Consider the following 20798-nt stretch of genomic DNA (forward strand, 5'->3'; position numbering starts at 1 on the left):
ATATAAACATTTACATTTTTAGAATTTACTTGTTGTTCTCCAGTGCTGTAAAATGGGTGCAAGAGTAGTGGAATAATTATACACTGCTTTATCAGCAATATAAAAAGCACTGAGATATGCAAAATTAAATTAGAGAATTAGGCATTTTATTCAGCTTTGGGAGCTAGGTGAGTGCAAATAAATACATGATACAGTGAGGATGGGGAGCTAGAAAGGATTTTTTTTTTCAGGAATTTTAGCGTTTTTTTCCCTCCCATATTGAGCTTTGGAGGGTCAGAAAAGAGGGAGTTGGAGGGGATACAGATCAAGTGAGGAGGTGGGAAGGGAGGAAGGAAAGGATGAAAGGGAGTAGATAGCAGCATGATAGGAGATGGGAGAGAGTGGGAATTGATGGGAGGCAGGTACTGCCAAGCATTTGGGATGTACAGGCGGGAGGGAGGCTGGAAAGAGAGCGGGAGCACAGGATTTGGGAAGGGAGGGAAGTGAAGGGATAAGTAGCCAAATGAGTTAAGGGACAAAGAGACAGGGCACATTGATAGGATGGGTGTATGTATGTGTGTGTGTGTGTGTGTGTGTGTGTGTTCAGATCCCAAAAGATGCTCCCCACTCTCTAAGCCGAGGTCAGACATTACCAGGAGACTGTCATCCCTGTCTCTTTCCTAACAAGTTTGCAACAAATGGCCTCTGTGGGATATACACACACACACACACACACTTGACCAAACCTATTCCAACATCCTACTTTACTGAAGCCAATGATGTCAAGGCGGGTTCGCTCAACCTGGCCCCTTATGATGCATATTTTTCTCATCCTTAGCCTTTTCTCCCTTCCTCCCTCTATCTGTAATCCACATGGGTCATGCTTTCACTTCTTTATCTCCCCTAAACAAAGAAAGAAGAACTAATGAATTGCCAGGCAAAAGCAGCAAATACACACACACTGCGGTGATCAGGCAGGATTAATGTTTATGTTAGTGGTACAGCAAGGAAAGAGGGAGGGATGGGGCGGATTGCAGTGGGGCTTTGGAGTGTGTATGTCTGTGTGCACACATGCCTTTGTTTGTGTGTGTTTTTTTCATGTGGCGGGGTTGTTGCTGGGGCTCAGGGTCTAAATAATTTGGCAGAAACATCATCCATAATGAAAGGCTCACCTGAGGGATGTGTATCGCCCCCGGCAGTGCTTGTTCTGCGGCGTTGCCCAGGCCTCCTGTAAAAGAAGCCCGGCACAGGCGCCGTAGAGCTGGCTGAGGGGATCAGTGGTGGAGGTGGTGGTGTGGCGAAGAGATGGGGAGGGGCTCCAGCAATGTAAAGCCAGGAGATTTAGAATTCATGTGATTAATATCATAAACAGCTGAGTGTGTGTGTGTGTGTGTGTGTGTGTGTGTGTGTGTATGATTGGCTGTGAGAAGGTTGATACACACATTTACCTGAGGGAATGTGCGTATGTGTGAAGCAGTGAGAAAGCAGGTGTGTACCAGCAGAGCCAATTAATAAGCATTGTAGAGAAATGAGGCATGAAAGTAGCTCTGTGCTGGCTGCTGAACATAAAGATGAGACTTCCCCTCTTTATTAGCTTTATATAAGCTTTTACACTGGTCACTGAGCTCTCAGCTGGGTCTAATATGAATAGAGTGTATGCAATATGACACAGTTCAAAGCATAATTTATTTGCCATAACCATGATGTTTCCCTATAATCTTAACCATACTGTAGTTGCCATTCAAGTAATGGGGGTATAGTAGCACAGTATGTATTTATCTTTCTCTTCCTCCCTCTCTCTTTTTCTTTCCCTAACATTTTGTATGTCTTGATTTTTCTTAGTATTTTTCCCTCTATCTACAACCCCTCTCTCTCTGCATCTCTCTGTGTGTGTGTGTGTGTGTGTGTGTGTGTGTGTGTGTGTGTCCGTGTGTGTGTGTGTGGATGGACAATCAGTCACCTTCTCCCCGCCAGAAGAGCTCTTAGTTAAGCCAGTTGTCGATAAAGACAGGGATATAGATGTCACTCCATCTGAGAGGAGACACTTGTCCTGATCTGTGTGTGTGCTTGCTCTCAGAGTTAGACATCGTCTTGCACTTTTTTCCCATTCTTTTTGTAAGTCCTCTCTGTTCATCTCTCTTTATCTGTCTCTTCCTATTGCTTTTGTCTCTCCCGTGTCATTCTTTCCATGTCTTAGCTGAAGGCTTTCGTCCTCTATCAAGAAGGAGATTATCACTCTACAAGCATTGATCTCTTTTGTGTTTAGTGTAGGGCAGTGAACAATGATTGTGTGCAGGGATAGTCACACACATTAAAGGCAGAGAGAGAGTGAGTGTTGCCTGGGTCAGAGTTCAGTAAAGAATTACTACTACCAGTTGTCTGGTGTCAGAACACTGTTAATGGGACTTTGATTTCCTTTAAAAGGCTTAAAAGCTTGATAGAAATACTGCAGGTGATAGTTAAGTCCAGAGGTGAAGACCGGGTCACAAGTTCAAATTTAGACTAAGGAAAATGAAAAAAAGGTCAAAAAAGGAGTTTAAAAAGAACTTTATCCAAGTGAAACCAAGACAAAAATGTACTTCCTAAAATTAAGTTCTGTGATAGTGTACTTCTATACAATATATGTACATATATATAGTGGTTGCCAAAGGAAAAATAAGAATAAAAAGAAGCATCATCTATCAACTTTTAAATATTCTTGCAAGTATGATGAATACTGTCACACAGACAGCCTCCAAATTGGCAAAGCAGATGCAGTGACAGAGGTCAGAGAGTGTTCAGCCAGCAATCCCTAAGCCCAGCCCGGCAGGTCAGACCCCATCAGGTATAATTGGGTGAGACAGGCGCTGCCAGTCCTTGTCAGCTACGAAGTGAACCAGAGTAGCTGCCAGACCAGCACAGGGTGGTAAATGCTCCCAGTGGGGAGAGTAGATTTGTGGATACAGCCTTAAATAATGTCCCACACTGAAGCCTTTAGTAGGAACAAAGCCAGTGAAAAGTTGATAGAGTGGAGAATTTTTGGCTTGAGGTTAATTTCTGCTCTGTGAAGGTGCATTGACACTAGTACACTTAAAAATAAGTGCAATGCAATGCAACTTGTTTCCTTTGGGTTGGTTTATTTCATCTGCTTATTCCACCATTTCATTTGAACTATATCACTTCAGTAACAACTGACAATTATTTACATCACCAATGAATGTATTCATTATTTTCTCGATGAATCAATGAAACATTTGGTCTAAAAAATATCAGAAAATAAATATTCAGCACAATTTCTAAAAGCCCAAGATGACACATTCAAAATATTCATTGCTTGCTTTATCCAACCAACAGTCCAAAACCCAAAGACATTTTGTTTGATATCAAAGCTGAAAAAAAATAAAAAATAAAATATATAAATATTCATGTTTTTTTTGGCATTTTTGCAACATTTGCTAATGTTGGCTGTTCTTTATCCTCCAGGTGATCAGAAATCAGTTGTGTTGTCCATTTATAAGAAACTAAGACAGCTAGTGATTCAAGAGCTGCCTCAACACCGCATTAGCTGTCTGTCAAGTGATTAGTCAAGCTCTGAGCTTAGAGTTTAGAGACACCCACCCATTCATCCATCCCTCCTGCGCTCCATCCCTCACCACCCGTCCAGCCCTCTATGGTGTCTTTTTTCTCATTGCTCTCATTGCTCTGCCCTTTCTCTCTCTTTTTTCACATCCATCTCTGTACACCTCGATCTATCGCAACCCCATCCCCACCGCCACCTCCATTGCTCATTGTTTATCTTCAACCCCATCAGAATCACCATTTATCTCTTTTCCTGCCTCCGTCAACTTTTCCTCTACCCCTCCCCTCCTTAAAATGTCTTAACTACAGTCATTTTCATTTGTGGTGAGTTTTCATATGTATAAACAAAGAAAAATTGAATAATTCTACATAGAATAAACTTGTGTCTATAAAAAAAAAATTAAAGTTTTTTTTTCAATGATGTGAAAGTCATTCATTTAATTCATAAAATGATTTAAGAAATTACACAAAATAGTTTTTTACCTCATCTTTCTTAATTGCTTCAACCCACCTCTCCATTTACAACCTGAACCCCCAACCCTATGCTAGGACACAGCTCTCATTAGCATGTTTAGCGTGCCACGCACTGAAGGCAGACTTTTTATATTTTGTGCACTGCGAGGTCAGACACCAATCTGCTGACAACAACACAAACACAGCAAACGTGATTAACCTTGATGAAAAAGACAAGTATTCTCTCTCTCCATTTCTCTATTATATTTGTCTCTCCTCACAATGAGAGAGGAAGAAAAAAAACATTATTCCCAGACAGGTATGTCCTAATTAAGCAACAGCCGAGGCTGCTCAGAATCAATGCCCTTATCCCTGGCCAGTGAGCAGGGGAGCTTGCTAATTCATGTACACTGCCCCAACATCTCCCCCCATAAAGCCTGGCAAATATTCATTTCCTGAAACGAACCGAATCATTTAGAATTCGGGCGGGAATTGATTAACATCAGGAGGTAGCGACGGCTCAATATTTACACCCACTGAGACCAATGTAGGGGCCAAATAATGGAGCATATAACCGACACAACACCTTACAACTTAATTAAATGCAACATAATAGGGACTTTTTTTTCTTTTTTGTGCTGGCTGCTTTGTGGGAGCTAAGCTTTCTGCTTTCCAGTAAGTCAACAGGATGGAGTCATCCTGTGTACCTTTGACCTGATCAATACACAAATAAAGTATGGTTAATGTCTGTAAGGGTTTTTAGGCTCTGGCCTGCAGGAAACCTTCACTCAACACAAAATGTGATGTCTTTTCCGGCATTTTTTGGGCGTCAGTCTTTGGACAGTGGGTGTGTAGCCCTCATCCTCTGCTGTGTGTCTGTTTGGCCGAGGGTGGGGTTGAGCTACAAATACACACAGAGCAGAGAGGCCATAGTGGACAGGCGTTTGCTCTGACTGCATTCACACAAAATCCGGCAGTGCTGCACTTTCCCGCAGGCTTCTGCTGAGGTGTGAACATGTTTATTTCTACTTTAGAATGGAACTGCCACAAACAATCAGAAAATAACGTTTTATTTATCTGATTCACTGCTTTATTCTCATTTCCACTGCTCCCTCTCTAGTTCTGCTCTGTCTCTCTCTCTGTCTCTCTCTCACACACACAAACACAAAAACAACCAACAAGATTTCAATCAGGAGAGACCAGAGAATGAAGTAAAATAATGTTTATTATGCAGATGATATTAATGATTAGGTACTGTCAAAGTCTTTGGCGCGTGGACACTGCAGGGAGAATTTTTGAAGGACGTAAGTCCTGAGCATCAGCATGACAGATCCCCCCATGGAGTCCAGACACTGGTGGTGGTGGCTGATGACATCGATTAATCAATTTTGATCCAAATCACAACAAAGTCATCTTGAGGCTGAAACTGATCGGGTTGATGAAATTGAAGTGATGCATTGAGGAATCTGAACACTGGGTGGTGATGGGGAGGTGGTGGTGCTATTGGTTCGGCTTGACCAGGTGATGTGAACAGCTGATGTGTCAATTGATGCTCCAGAAATAACAGTAAGTAAGATATGAGCTTTGACAGAGATCAGTATGAGCTGTGAAAAGGATCAGAATGACTAAAGAATGAGAAATAAAACTAAGACGTGAGCATACAAAAAGGTGGTCTTCCTGTCTGAACTTTGGCTAGCTTCATGTTGCAAAACCAATTATACCTACCAAACAAATCTAACTACAAGTACAAAGTTAGTTTTGTAACAATATAACATCACAACTTCATGTAACGGCTCATTGTATGCAACTATGCAACAAAAAGTTAACAGGGAAGAAACAGAAAAAGACGAAACAAAGAAATGTGACATAAGTCATGCTTTGTGTGTGTATGTACAGGCATGCAGTCCCTATGCTTGTTTGTGTGTCTCACAAATTACATAGTCAGTGACTGGATTGGTGCAATGACAGCAGTAATGGAAAATACAGTAGTGGTGATTGCAAGGTGGGGGGTCTAAGACTATAAATGTATGTATAAGGTTCATAAAGTGCAATCCATGCACGCAGTGACTGCATCTAGTGCTTTTTCATCACTCTATTTTGAAGCATGGTGAAGTGCTCGGCAAACACGTGCTGATTGAAAAGTATTGGACTCCCATCTACTTTTCAAACAAATCTTTTTACCACCCATCAGCTTCCTTCAGACATCATTCTAACACAGGCAAAAAACAAACAAAACAAAAAAAATCCCCTAGCAGTCGCTCAAACTTTGTCCCTGACAGAGCCAAACCCAGGTAATCATGTTTGAGTGTCCTGGCTTTTCTTTCATTTTATTTTATCTCATCAGGAGTAGGTGGAAGTGTGCCCTAAAGCAATGAACCTAATACTTCTGCTGGATGTGAAAAGTGCCCTGAGATAACTTCTGTTGTGATTTGGCACTATATAAATAAATTGAGTTGACTTGACTATTTTCTGTCAGTTTTAGCCTAAGAAATCTAACATGGCGAGCAGTCAGCTCCTGACGCCGGCCGCCACTTTGTAGGGAATTCCATGTAATGAGGCTGCCTAAAAGGCTTTCAGACTTTATCAAGCAATAAAAGCTCCAGGTCTCCAGCCTGCCACTATTACCTACTGCAGCAGCAGTTGTGGTGAGCTGTGGGGATATTGAGGATTGCTGCCTCTCACCCATGACCTGACTCCCTCTTTAGCCTCAGTCTTACATCTCACCTGAGGTACTTTGTATTTTCCCGATGGACACTGGACATTGCCCGGATTATCTCCAAAGTATCTTTCCAATTTACAGCTAAGGCTTGTCTCTTCTCTTCTATGTTTAGGTCTTGCAACAAATTATATGGTGATTATGTTGACACTGTTCTTTATCTGGTTTCAAATAAGGCCAGTTATCAGAGAGTAAATCAACATAATTGCCAGGTTTATTTGGAGGAGGATTTGTGAATGGACAGAGATCAGTATTAAACACTTGTGATAAGTGATAAGACAAAAAGCCACGTCATTGTTGTTCTTCATGGTTGATAAAGAGTGTAATCTACTAGTGTCAAAGAAGGTAACTTGCCATTAATAAATAAACATATGTATTAATTAGTGCTGTAAACCATAGTCAAGAAAGAATCAACACAATTTCTCTATATAAGAAAATTAAATCTCAACTTCTTCAAATTGTTTAGAGAGCTAGACTCACAACAAATATGAAAAGCAACACATTATAGCACAAAATGGAGGCTATAAGTTTTCTAAAATCTATCTCAAGTCTTAAATGTGAAATTACATCATTTCGATGACCTTTCATTGCCTGACATGATGAGCATCTTAAAGTAGATTATACAGAACTGTGCCTGCTTTTCTCCATAGTGTTCCTCACTATCACAGCCCCAAAAATGGGTACAATTATGCTTTTCTTTAGCACAGCATGCAACTCCATTGCAGCAGGGCGATGGTAAAGCCGGCCATGGTAAATTCTCTCACCATCAAATAGTAGTGTTGCAAAAGTAGTAATCACACCGTCCACACCTAGTAACAGCCATAACACATGCAGCCAAGCTCTGCACTCCTGCATGAATACGGTCACGGCTGCATGGTGGCAGGAGGATTTAATACACACTTTAACTCAGTGCCCCGCCAAAGCAATATAGGAAATATCCTCTAAACTTCTGCCCCCCTCCATCAATACACTCACTAACTACTGTAGTGTTGAGTACAACCAGACAAATGCTCCTGTAAAAGTTTTTTTTACAAAAGAAAAAACCTTTTCCTCTCCTCTTCCTCCTCTGCTTCTCTCCTGCGCTCCCAGGTGTGGTGATTTAAGGCGGGCAAGCTATAGATGTAGGGAGAAATTGTTGCCCTCCATCTCTCTCCCCCTGCCCTCCCTCTCATTCTCTCTCTCCCTTGGCCTTATTACAGGCTGTCAGTTTATTATAAAACATTAGGAAAGCAGAGGGACACTTGCAGTTACTGTCCTATCGATCGGCAGGGATAGATCCTGTGATTTAGAGTCAGCCTCTGCTTGCGCCCTCCACATTCTCGGTCTCCTATTAAGGCACCAGCGCTTTGCTTTAGCTATTGATGTCTCAACATTAACAGTTACAAGCTGCTACAGAAAATCAATGCTCAACTTTTATTACCAGCTGCATAACGCAGAGGACCTCCCGCCAGCTGGTACTTAGCAGTCGAAAGGAGGCGCGGATGATCCGCCCAGCACATCAGGTGTTTTCTAAGTGATATCTGCAGTAATATCAATCATGTGTAGAGCATACGGGGGCTTTCAGGGGCCAGTTGAGAGCCTCAGAACTTAGGGGCACAGCACACGAAGGTGTAACCTGCCAAACAAATTAGTACATGCTTCAAATTTCTGTTCAGGGGTAGCGGATGATATTTGCAAAGTAAGAATGTAAAACATGCAAAGAAGTTTTGATATGATCTGCACACAACACTGTCATCATCACACGCACAGTTCTCTGCCACAAAAACACACACACATACCACCTAAATGTCATCAAGCTAAAATAACAATCGACCCCCTCATCCACCACCACCACCGGCCAACCATGCATCCATCATCAGCATCAACCTGGATGTGTATGTGTGTTGTAACAGAGAATCTACACCCAGGTAGTGTGGATCTGGAGCGGCTGAGGCCTCTCAAACATTTATGAGGGGCTCCAGAGCAGCGGTACGGCAGCCCTTCTGGGACAAACAGCCCCCGGTTCTGTGCTCTCAGTCCCGATCAATGGAACTCAAGTTCATTACACACACTTTTCAGCCGAACGGTGGCAACTGATTTTTTTCCCCCTCCTCCGATCGTCGAGCAGCCCACCGCTGGGGCTGCATTACACTTGCTTGTTTACGTGACTGCGTGTACAGGGGAAGGCGGGGGCAGGGAGTGTGTACCAATGTGCATTTGTGTGTAGAGTCTGTTTTTGTATGTGTGTGTGTGTGTGTATGTGTGTGTGTGTGTGTGTGTGTGTGTGTGTGTGCGTGTGCGCGCAGGGGCTGCTCCCAATGGCCTGAGCTTGAGGTTATCATTATGTACAGGTCGGACTGCTGCAATGCTAATGCTAATGCATTCTCAGTGGCCACAGCTTGGGTCCCAGCGCTGTACTAGCTAGGTAGCTACTCCTCTCCAATTAAAGGCTGAGGGATGTCTGTTTGGGGTGGGGAGGACAGACCTGGGCTATCTGGGACCCTGTGGAAAACAGGCTAATATTAGTTGAGGAAAACAGACTCAGCAAACAAATTGTGCCTACATTGGAGTGCTGCAGAAAATCCCACTCTTGATTTGAATGATTTGTGAAATAGATATCACACAAGTCACTGGCTATGATCATTGCAGTTCAATAATTAGTTCAAAATACTTATTTTACATCTTATTATCTTACTGCAATTACAACTGGTCTCAAACCTACTTTTCACTCTTGCCATGACAAGTTTTGTGTTGAGTCAAAAAAACATTGTTGCAAGACCATCATAAACTAAAAAAGGCAAACTGCCAACAAATCTGAGCTGATTCTTGCAATCGAAAGAGCATCAATGTTTCACTCACAAGCTGTAGATTTACAACAGTGCTGCAAGATGAGGACTGTGTCTGTGTTGGTGTGTGTGCGTGTGTGTCATTCCATGCTCATGCAGTGTATTGATCAGACTGCCTGCCTCGACCTTATTTAAACATTACATACAAACAGCAGCAAAGAGTTACACAACCCTCCCTACAGAGCTGCCTCAACCAGTGATGTTTCTCTCTCGCTCTCTTTCTTGCTTCCAAGAAGCCATCGCAGCCGCACACATGCACTCACATACAGATAGAGTATCAGGTGGAAATGACACACACATACACACATATACAGATACTCATGTAAACACAAAACACCATGGGATCCAGGCCAAAGGGTGGTGGTGTGGCCCCTCAGTCCTTAAGTGTATCACGGGTCAATAGCACAGGTCAAATGTTCAAAAATACAAATGCAATCAGATGGACTCCCAGCTTTACACAGCCGCTTTGTCAATCATTTGTAAAGTTGTAAACATGAATTGCAGCCCTTCACTCCTTCAATCAATGCCTCTGTAAAAGCTACAGTTCTAGTGTCTTCCGCAGCAAAGACAAACATTTATGACATGGCGTTTACGGTCGCTATAGCTCATGATGTGTCATTAGTGTTACTCATTGGACGATCATCACTACATGCAAAGTGTAAAAGACATCAGCGTAGACTGAAGTCAGATTAATAATTGTTGATTACAGCCTAGTAAAGATAAAAGTGGTGACGTACAGTATACATCATACATCAAAAACATTTAGTCCAAAACATTTGATGTCCATGATGGATAGTGATTGAGATTAATCATTTTCTAGTTTTAAAATGTTTAAGAAATGCTTCCAATATCTCCATTGTAGTATTTTACCAGTCTGTCAAATGACAAATCTAATTTTTGGATTAAAACATGTCAGTTGTTGCTGATTTCTGACTGACTTAACTCTTGCAATTGTGTCAGCGTTCACATGCTAAAACACTGGCAAGTAAAAATAATCCTCTGCATTCACCTATTGGCCTGATATCACAAATGGAGCTCTCTGGCATCACAGGACTGCCTGGCATGTGGATTGTCGGCCATTGTGTTCCTGTATGAATGTGTACAGTGCAGAGGCATGTGTTTAAACTATGGTGGTGGTAAGCTATATGGAAGTCAGGTGGCTGCTATAAGATTATACACACTCTTCCCTTTGCTCTTTGAGCTTCTCTCTGTGTGTGTGTGTGTGTGTGTGTGTGTGTATGTGTGTTGTTTCTTTGGACAATGTGGTTACAAGATACTTCTGGCAGAGCAGAGAACAGTGGAGCTTTAACGTGGTGTGTGTGCGTGTGCGTGTATGTGTGTGTAACCAGAGACAGTGATTAAATGTTTTTGAAGCACAGATGATCCAACAGGTGCCCTGGCTCGCAGTCTCTTGTTCTTCCACCCTTTCTCACTCGCTCCCTCTCTTTGCTGAGTCCCAACCCACCCTGTGACCCCACACCCCCACTACTGAACCATCACAGCTCCTTACTTGTCTCTTGATTCTTGTCCTGAAGGATATTTTAAGCAACAAAGCCTTCTGAGTCCACAGTGTTACACACAAAGATACACACACACACACACACACACACACACACACACACACGTGCATCAGAGCTAGTCCTTGTTTTGGCTTTCTTTTAAAAGAAAAAAAAAACATGGTAGTGCAATGAAAATGTAAGAGCTGCTGACAAATGCAGGTGTAAGGTAGCTGAGAGGAGCAACACATGTTAAAACACAGGAGGACATTAATCAATTGAACATTTTCTTTACACACACAAACCTATAGTACTTAAATACAAACCTTTTCATATCGTCACAAAATCATACTATGTAATTTAAAGGCTTATTCCTTGGGATTGCCAGCCATTTGTTATGGTAAGCCTTGGCCTGTGTGAGCTGCCTTAGTGCATAAAGTTGTACTTTAGTGCCACCTGGCACCGATAACCAAAGTTACTGTTGGCATTAAACTGTAAGCCTGTACATTCAAACAGTGCTCAGTGATGATCATTTACATATAGGTAGCAAACTTAACAACCTTAATACAGCCTGAAGCCTTAAGCCTGTACTCTATAACCAGTCATCAGTTCCTCAAATATTCATTAAATTTCTGTTTAAGTTGTCCAGGAGAAAAACACACTTTAATTAGCTACCTTATGGAGATAAACGCTAACTACATGCTTGACATTAATTACACTACTTATGTAATCATAGTCTATTATTGATTAAGAAACACAAGTGTTGCATGATATCCCAGCATGTTTAGCTCCTTCTTTCTTGTAGATTATGACACAGTTTGGGCATAAGCAGTTTATCATTCTATGACTACTCACAGAAGCAATTCTTTTGGTTGTTTACTGTACTTGCTCTTTTTCCTGCATATTCTGTTGTTTTTGGTATTGTTGTTTTTACAGTTAAAATGTAGCCAAATGTTTACTGGAGGACACTGAAACAGGCCTGTTTTGTCACTTAAAATCCATCCAACAAAACTGGTGAAACGCAAACCACAGTTGGTATAGAACACAAACAAACACCCACAACCACAGACAAACACACTCCACAATATATATTTTTTTTATTATTCAAGCGTCTCTGTGGTTTATCCTCAAAATTACCCATTTCCTCTAATTTCCTTGTATTGTGCATTTGAGAGTTCCAACATTTGTTTCAGTGAAAACATTCAGCAAAACCCCAGTCCTCTAAATCAACTCCAGCTTTGAGAAGCAGTGTGCAAACTTGTCATCTTAAATTAACCCTGAGGGGGAGGAGAGAAGGACTACCAGCCATGCAATACTTTCGAATAAATTAAACCCCAATTTGCACTTAAGTTGACTCCGCTTGACACGTGACAGGGGATGAAAATCACACTGAGAACAAAGAAGTTAAAAGAAGGTGTGGAAAACATGCGGCACACTCTTTCTTTAGTCAGCACTCTACCTGCTGGCTTCCATCATCAAATGAGAATGGAGCAAAGGAGGAGGGAGAGAGAGCAGGGTAGATGTGAAATGAGAGAGTGCAGGAGAGAGGAAGGAGTGAGAGGGGAGGGGGGAGAATGACGCTATGGATTAACTGTCCTTCATGCTGAAAATATACATCCCCAGGCGCTTGGCGCTGAATTATTAATTCAAATTTGTCAGAGAAAGAATGAGAGAAATCTATTGACGGGGAGACGGGCCCTTTAATGGTCTCATTAAAGGGGAGGCTTCCCACACCAGGCACCTTCTGTACTGCTGCAGGAGTTTTCGGGGTGGTGGAGGGTTGGCGAGGGGTACTTGACCCCCCAATGATTTTCTGTCACTTTATCATAAACAAGAAAGGTTGACATGCCCCTCCACTCCCCACGCCCTCCCTACACCACCAAACAAACCCTGTGTGTAATTAGCCAAGGGGTGCAAAAGTGCACTGAATGTAAACGAGGTTCACACGCATGCATTGATACAGACAGATAGAGACAGCAACAACACACACACACACACACACACACACATACACACACACACACACACACACACACACACACACACACACACACACACACACACACGCACACACACACACACACAGACATTATAACCTGTGCCTGTGTCTACTGTTGCTGACAGGTACAAATGAAGTGAGAAGTAAAGTGTAGAAGAGCCTCACAGGCACGGCAATATTGATTTCTAATTTTATTTTCTTCCTTTTTATTGCTCCATAGATCATTTCTTCATATTACACCAAACACGGTGACTCTTTGTCCGGATCGTTCTCTGTTACATTTGAGCCTGTCAGTCAAGTGTTAACATCATTAGCTGCATATAGCTACATGACTGGGAGCTGTTTTGGTGAGGGAGGGGACTGGATTGTACAGACGTACATTGGCATTAGGAAGGTGAGAGAGCAGGGACCTGTGAGTGCTCCACACTGTTCGAGGGGGGGGTTAACTGTCCGTACAATCCAGACGGCATTAAGAAGGTGAGAGAGCAGGGACCTGTGGGTGCTCCACACTATCCGAGGTCAGTGGAGCACCTGTGGGCGCTCCACACTGACCGAGGTCGGCTCATTGAAAGGCATTTGGTTCTGCCTCCAGGGGGGATAAAGAAGAAGTGGAGGGAGGGGAGACTAGAGGGACCACAGAGGGCTAAGCACTAGGTTCATTGTTGATTCAAGTCTCTCAGTATCCCTCTGGCAAATGGATTTTCATAATGCTGAGACAATGGGATTTTTTTCCCCCAGAAATGTGATTTTTATCCCATGAGCCTGCAGCATGTCAGAAATGAACAGCACCAAATAGGGGCAGTTGACAAAAATATCTTAAGCGATGGCACAGAACAAAAAAAAAATCATTGATCTATTTATCAACACTTTTTGTGTTGTACTTTGAGTATATATATATATATATATATATATATATATATATATATATATATATATATTTAAAATAATATATTGTTTGATAAATGTCTGTTTTAAAAAATGTTTATGAAAATTGTAGTAGTACCTTTCTGAGTAACTCACACCATCTTACAGTATGTAGAAAATAAATAAATAAAAGAGTTCACCCCACTGACTCCCCAGCCATACCCATCTGTTGAAGACCTCAAAGTCCATAATAACAGCCACAGACAGAACCAACTGATACAGGATGTAAATTTGTTTTCCCTTTCACCTCAGGATAAATCCCCAGCACCTTCCAGCCAGCATAGGCAATGAGAGAAGCTTGTCTCCCTCCTGCTCGGAGCCCCTTCTCTCTTGTTTATTTTATCATACCTAAGGCACTTTTCCCTTCCTCTCAATATCTCTCGACCTTTTTGCATCGCCCCGCCAAGCTCGCCGACCCGTCCTTGGGCGACATAAGTGAACCAACTGCTACCTGTTTAGCTTAACAACAATAGCAATGTTGTCGGCAGAGGTTTAGATTTGACCTAATATATCCCCAACTGGAACATACCTGCTTAATTCCCTTTCATAGCCGCATGGCATTTGCCCCTCTGAGTGGCTAAAGGGAGGGTTTGATGAGTCGGCGGGCAAATGGGCCTTTATTCTGACACACTGACAATAGCCCATCCCGATTGGTGGCATGTTTTCAGAGCCAGGAACTATGATGCTGTTAATATTATGCATTGTTAGCGCAAAGGAAATTTGGCCTCTAGACATTGGGCTCCATGTTAGCTTAAGGGCATTTAGCTACATTAACTCACTGTATGCTGGTGAACTAAAGTCACTGTTGGGTCACTGTTCAGGACTCAATGAGGCCTTTATTAAATGTAAAAAAAAACTTAATTAGGGTGAAAAATCTTCCCAAAATCCTTTCAATATATTAAATATAGAATAGAAAGGCCAGTTTGAAGCTTCTTTCCTTTTCAAAATCTTTCATTTGAAATTAGCTATCTCCAACTGTGCTTTTGGCATTAAGTTATGATGGGCAGGGCAAATAAAATATGTGAGGCAGCGAATTAATACAGTGTCATTTTCTGTACTTATACTTCATATAAAGCCTACTTGCAACCAATTTTTTGTCCATTGCAGCTCTGGAAAAAAAAACATTTTCTGTACAGTCTCCTTTTATTGTCAGAGGACAGCAATTGAACGTAGAGTCATGTGAAGTGATGATACAAAATTGATGCTAAAAAGTGATCCACAGTGTCTGAGTGTCACTGTACAGCTCACTATACTGCAGAGTTAACTGTCAAGTGTCTTAGTATAGTGACTGAGTGGACAAGGGAGTGATATCTAACACAGAACAGATTTGATTCTGTCTTTTATTATTAAAGATCAAAATCCAACTGATAAGAGCTCAAACGGATAATATAAACTCTAATAAACTCTACTGAGGTTATACATGATCCTTTTGCATCCTGTGATAGCAAAGCCATGATGCTAGTTATTCTGTTTGCCTTCAGTGAATCAAGTCTCAAAGAGACCACATTAATTGTTGAGAAGCATTAACAACAGCAGTCTTGCCCCCATACGCCTGATGCCTCTAACGCTGAGGTGTCGTATCGCAGAGAGAGGGAATTCCCCAAATGGGACTTGGAGGAAAACAACTGGGCTGAGAGCTCCAGGGAGCAGGGAAACTTGTTTGCTGGCAAGCATACCTACATGAAGACTGTAATGCTCTAAAGGGGAAGCTCCTGTAGAGGAAATACACACTTCAACATGCAGTGTTGTCAGTGGAGTATTGATGGGAGCTAAGGAGAGCATATGTGTAGCTGTAGTGTGAGCTTGAGTATTTCACAAGTTTATGGTTGTGTGAGGGTAAAATGGGAGGTAAAGGGGTTTGGTATACTGCAATACAAATCCCGGCTATCAGAACAGTGCACCATAACTCTGATAATAGCCTACTTAAGTGATACTGTTAACCATGCGGTCATTACCCCTTACCCCTTGGCCCTTATTTGCTTTGACTGCCCTTGCTGCCCTGTTTTTTAACACCACACACACACAGACACACAGACACACAGATACGTTTCCCCAATGAAAATGTAGCTCTACAGTACACGTCGTTAAGTCCTTAGTCCTCTTTTGGTCCCTTCAACCCACTCAGAGTCAAAGGTTATTGGATTCTGTTCTGTCAACGCCTCCGTCTCTGATTGGAGCCAAGCTGCGAGGCAGATTAATAATGAATAAAGTAGCGGTGGACAGTGTTGACTTGATAACAATCCAGTGGAGTGCAATAAAGAGGCCTGGATGTGGGTTCAACTCTTTGCTCTTTGAAGTACCGCTGCTGTAGTAAAACGTGCTTCAACTTTGACAGACTCATATAAACGCCTATGAAAGTCCTATTGGAAAAGGTGAGCCACTGAATACTGCCTGTACAGGAACTGACTAGTTTGTCTTCCACTTATGTTTAATTGGCCAAGTTTACTGACAGCACTTGGCTCAATAACCATTCATGAGTTTTATGAGTTGTTTTTGGACCCAGCAGGAAACACAAGGTAGACAGTGGATTGGCAGCACCTGACTTAGAGATTGATTGATTGGGACATGAAAAGTGTAATGGTGGAAGAATATGGAGGTATTCTGCCATGTATAACTGTTGTCAGTGGTTTACGCAAAGAAAACTTGAAGGAAAACAGGAGGTAGTTTGATGAGGAAACAGCATGATGGAAGGTAAATGTGTGAATAATTTGTCCATTCCCAACCTCTACAAAAAGACATTCCAATGCTATTTTTTCCTAACTGTAATTAATTTTTCAAACTTCTTATGTGGCAAACAGGAAACCACTTGTACACAAATAATGTGCGTGAATTTGATTTGATTTTTTTTTTTTAATCAGATGTCCTAAATTGTGTATATATACAAAAGCATCAGGTCATACACCGTTAGGATGTAATTACTAGGCTGTCTTAGTGTAAATTGCAGAGGTTTTCTACCTCTTAAAGGTGAAGTGACGCCTGCTTGCTTTTGTAGAGTGAACTTGAACACCAAGTGATGTGCTTTACTTTCGTGATCAGAGTTGTTTCACACCATAGTGTCCACTCTTTGAGGCGTTATTGAGACCAGTAATGAAGCCAGTATTTGCATGAGTGAATGTGTAGTGTGTCTAAATGCTTTGTGTGTGTGTGTGTGTGTGTGTGTGTGTGTGTGTGTGTGTGTGTGTGTCTTGAGCAGGTTGATTGTAAGGGGTGGTAAAAGGGTGTAAAAGCAAAAGCACATACAGACACACACACACACATACACACACACTCACAGCACAGAGCAGATCTAGTCTAATTAAAAAGCACAGTGGTGATTTCAGGGGCTCTGTGAAAGAGAGAATTAATGTGTGTTTGTGTTCGTGTGTGTGTGTGTGTGTGCTTTTCCATTAGGTCGCTGGCTTCAGCATGATCGCCCGTCAAATGAAACAATGTATTCCACGGGACCTCAGGGTTTCCATTTGAGTATTCGGACGCGGCGCTGCAACGAACTGTGGCTGTTTTATGTGAAAAAAAGTTGATAATTAGTCCCACAGTGACTGAACGATGAGATGGAGAAAGGAAGAGAGAGAGAGAGACAGAGAGAGAGAGGGAGGGAGAGAGAGAGAGAGAGAGAGAGAGAGAGAGAGAGAGAGAGAGAGAGAGAGAGAGAGAGAGAGAGAGGAGGGGGGGTTAGAGGGAATTGAAGGAAAAGGAGAGAGCGCTTAGCACACTTAATGCTCCGACCTGACACTGTCTGGGAATCATTGATCAATTGTTGGGGTTTTTTGCCTTTTTTAATCCCCCCCATCCCCCCACCTCTATTCTCTCCTTCCACATCCTTTGAATGATCAGTAAATTATTATCAATCCCCTTGTCTGATTTGATGAGCAACAAAAATGGGAAAATTTCTTGTCAAACCAAGTGTTTTGGTTTTTTTTCCTCTTACCCCCCCCCCCCCTCCCCCAAATGGGAGAAGTTATTGTGCTTTTGTCATTTGTGCGCTTTTTTTTTTTTTTTAACTTGGAAGACCTCATTCATTATTTTTTCAAAAGGGGCTCTGTTAATAATTTGCAATTTAAATTTTTTGACTCACTTTCCCCTAATCAGCTTGACAGAGACATTGGGTACTAATTCTCTGTTGTAGTCCACCCCCCCCCCCCCCCCATCCACACATACACCAATCACACTCCACTCCATACACACTCATGTAGACACACGCATGGACAAATCGCTCTGAAAAACCATGGCAACACCTCACATGTTTTTGCTGTGATCTCGGCTCACCTTGTCATGTTGCTGCAGATTTAAGCAAATCACACTCAAAAGGGGCTCTGTCATCCCTGAACTGATTATCAAGTAGGACATGATACTGTATGTTTCTCACTGACAGTGTCTATCCTGCATAAAACACGCAGAAAAACACATTCCCTGAATTATATCAGACAATTAGAATAAACAATATTTGACTATAAGAAATAGTAGAAAAAGGCCTTATTATACTTAATGATACTATGGTGCACATAAGTTTTCAGTTAAAATTCGGGTATTCTTTTTGGATGATTCTTGGATGATTAGACTTGAAATACTAAGGCCAAACAACACAACAATTTTATTATTATATATATTCATATGCATTGATATCAGAGCCTTTATTATTATACCTTATTTTGGGAATATAACAACAAATCTCAGAATGTGAGCTTTTAATACCTGACACCAGTCTTTACTCACATTGTATTTGCTTCACATTATTATTCCTGGTGGTGTGGAGAAAGCTGTAAAATGAAATTTGGAGGATAACATTTACAGAAAACATAGTTCAACATATTTATTGGACATATACATATTGGAGGGATATGGACTTGTCAATATTTCTAAAATCATGGGTATAGCACAGATCAGCACAAAAAAGGATACAACTCATAAACTTTTCTCTGCATTACTTTGCTACATGTGTAATTGCTTGTGAGGATTTTTTTTAAAAACAAAAAAACAGCTTTTTGTTGGTGTTAACCTGCATAGGACATCTGTGCTTTAAAACTTGAAGCCCACACTCTACTGACTCCACTTATGTAAGGTTGTATTCGTGCTTTGTGTTGGCGGTGTGAAAGCCAGTTCAGGAGTGTGATAGGGGGTCAGACGGCTGAGTGGCAGCAGGAAAAAGCGCGTCATGTTTGTTTGGAGGGTTCTTTGTCACACAAGCCACACCCCGTCAACCTTTTCCTGCCCTCCTCTTGGCCTTATTTAGCCCCCGCCATGTCACCCAGAGGTCAGGGTGAGCATGCACACGCTACACGCCAGCTCACACATAAGCACCGACACTTACACATGAACAGGCAGACACACACACATAAAGATTGTAATGGTAGAGTGCATCATAGATGGAAGTGCCTTGAAGGACCTGCTTCTCATTCTCTAGACCTCATTAGCTGCTGATTTATCTCCCCCTCCTTCCTCCTAATGCTCTGGGTGGGTGGATGTGTGTGTGTGTGTGTGTGTGTGTGTGTGTGTGTGTGTGTGTGTGTGTGTGTGAGTGAGTGTGTGTGTATTGGAGGGGGATATTTTGCGAGAGAGAATGAAATATTGTGTGTATTTCCATGGATTAGTGTCTGAGTATGTGTGTGTCTGAGAGAGAAGCACAGATTACGTGTGAGAGGTGGTATAATATGTTAGTGTGTGTTGGTCCGGAGGTGTCAACTGGACACCGGGACTCTGTCATTCCACATTAGCCCTCCGTGAACACACTCGACCTGGGGTCAAACAGATTAATAAAAGATTTCACTCACACACAAAGTAACACAGATGCGCGCACACACACACACACACACACACATAACTACTATGTGATTAAATATTCTGTAGCCCTGCTGCTTCATAATCATGACAAGTACACACAGTGCTCTGGTCCACCATTATCCATTTAGCACATTTTTGTCTTGTCTTGCAATAATCAGCTTGAACCCCCAGTGAGCTTATTATTGCCAAGGAAAAGTGCTTATAGCTGCGCGGAAAGGTAGGATTTTAGAAAGATGCAAAATTTGCACAAGGAATTAACAAAAAAAAAAAAACACTTCCCACCAAGACGATTACCTGCACTTTTATTGCACTCTGCAGTTAATAGGATGACTGTTTTTCAGAAGAATAATGCGTCTTTCTCTGTTGACATTTTCACTCATAATAATGTCACATTCTGTTATGTGATGATAAAAAGGATGGTGAAGCCGTTAAGGAGGTTAAGGAGCAGCTCTGGCGCTAATATGGCTGTAACTCTGCCCTACATAATTCATTGACTCCTAGGGAATTAATCTCTCAAGAGGACAAGCTTCTTTTTTTTGCCTTTACCTGATTCCTTCTACATGGCAGTCTCAAGAGATATTTCAGAGGAAGAAAAGGGGGACGTGGGGATGTTTCGTCATGCGGCTCATTCTGAAGCCCTCTTAAAGTAAAAAATAAGCCAGAAACCAAAGAATTCAACTCATAACACTGTCCTATGATAAAAGAGGACAAATCACTCTAACTCCTTTGTCTTTGAAATATGAACCATTAAAGCCCTTTGAATTGTCTCCAAATTGAGGACAATGTGATAACTATAAAACTTTCTTGAGTGATAGTTTCTGCTCTGATGCGGTGCCAGTTGTGATTTGAGATAACATGAGACATGAAAGTAGTTGATTTTTAAACCCACACTCTTTTTGCAATTAACATAAACCCTTCATCCAGCAACTTAAAAAAAAAAGTTAGATAGTAGCTGAACAGAACACAGAAATTAACTATGACTGGACTCTACTGAGGTGGACTTTTGCATTTAGAAACTTATTTAGGTGCTGTGTGAGAGCTGAAGGCTTCACATATATCTACCATGACTGTAT

At 41.7% G+C, this 20798-nt stretch overlaps 1 protein-coding gene across 1 annotated transcript in view; it reads left to right on the forward strand.

The window, feature by feature from the left end:
• nr5a2 (nuclear receptor subfamily 5, group A, member 2) overlaps positions 1 to 20798 on the forward strand; it is a 68870-nt gene that overhangs the window by 46271 nt on the left and 1801 nt on the right. The gene's annotated exons all lie outside the window — the stretch shown is intronic.

The sequence above is a fragment of the Scomber japonicus genome, chromosome 7 (genome assembly GCF_027409825.1).
Source record: "Scomber japonicus isolate fScoJap1 chromosome 7, fScoJap1.pri, whole genome shotgun sequence".
Classification (NCBI taxonomy): domain Eukaryota; kingdom Metazoa; phylum Chordata; class Actinopteri; order Scombriformes; family Scombridae; genus Scomber; species Scomber japonicus.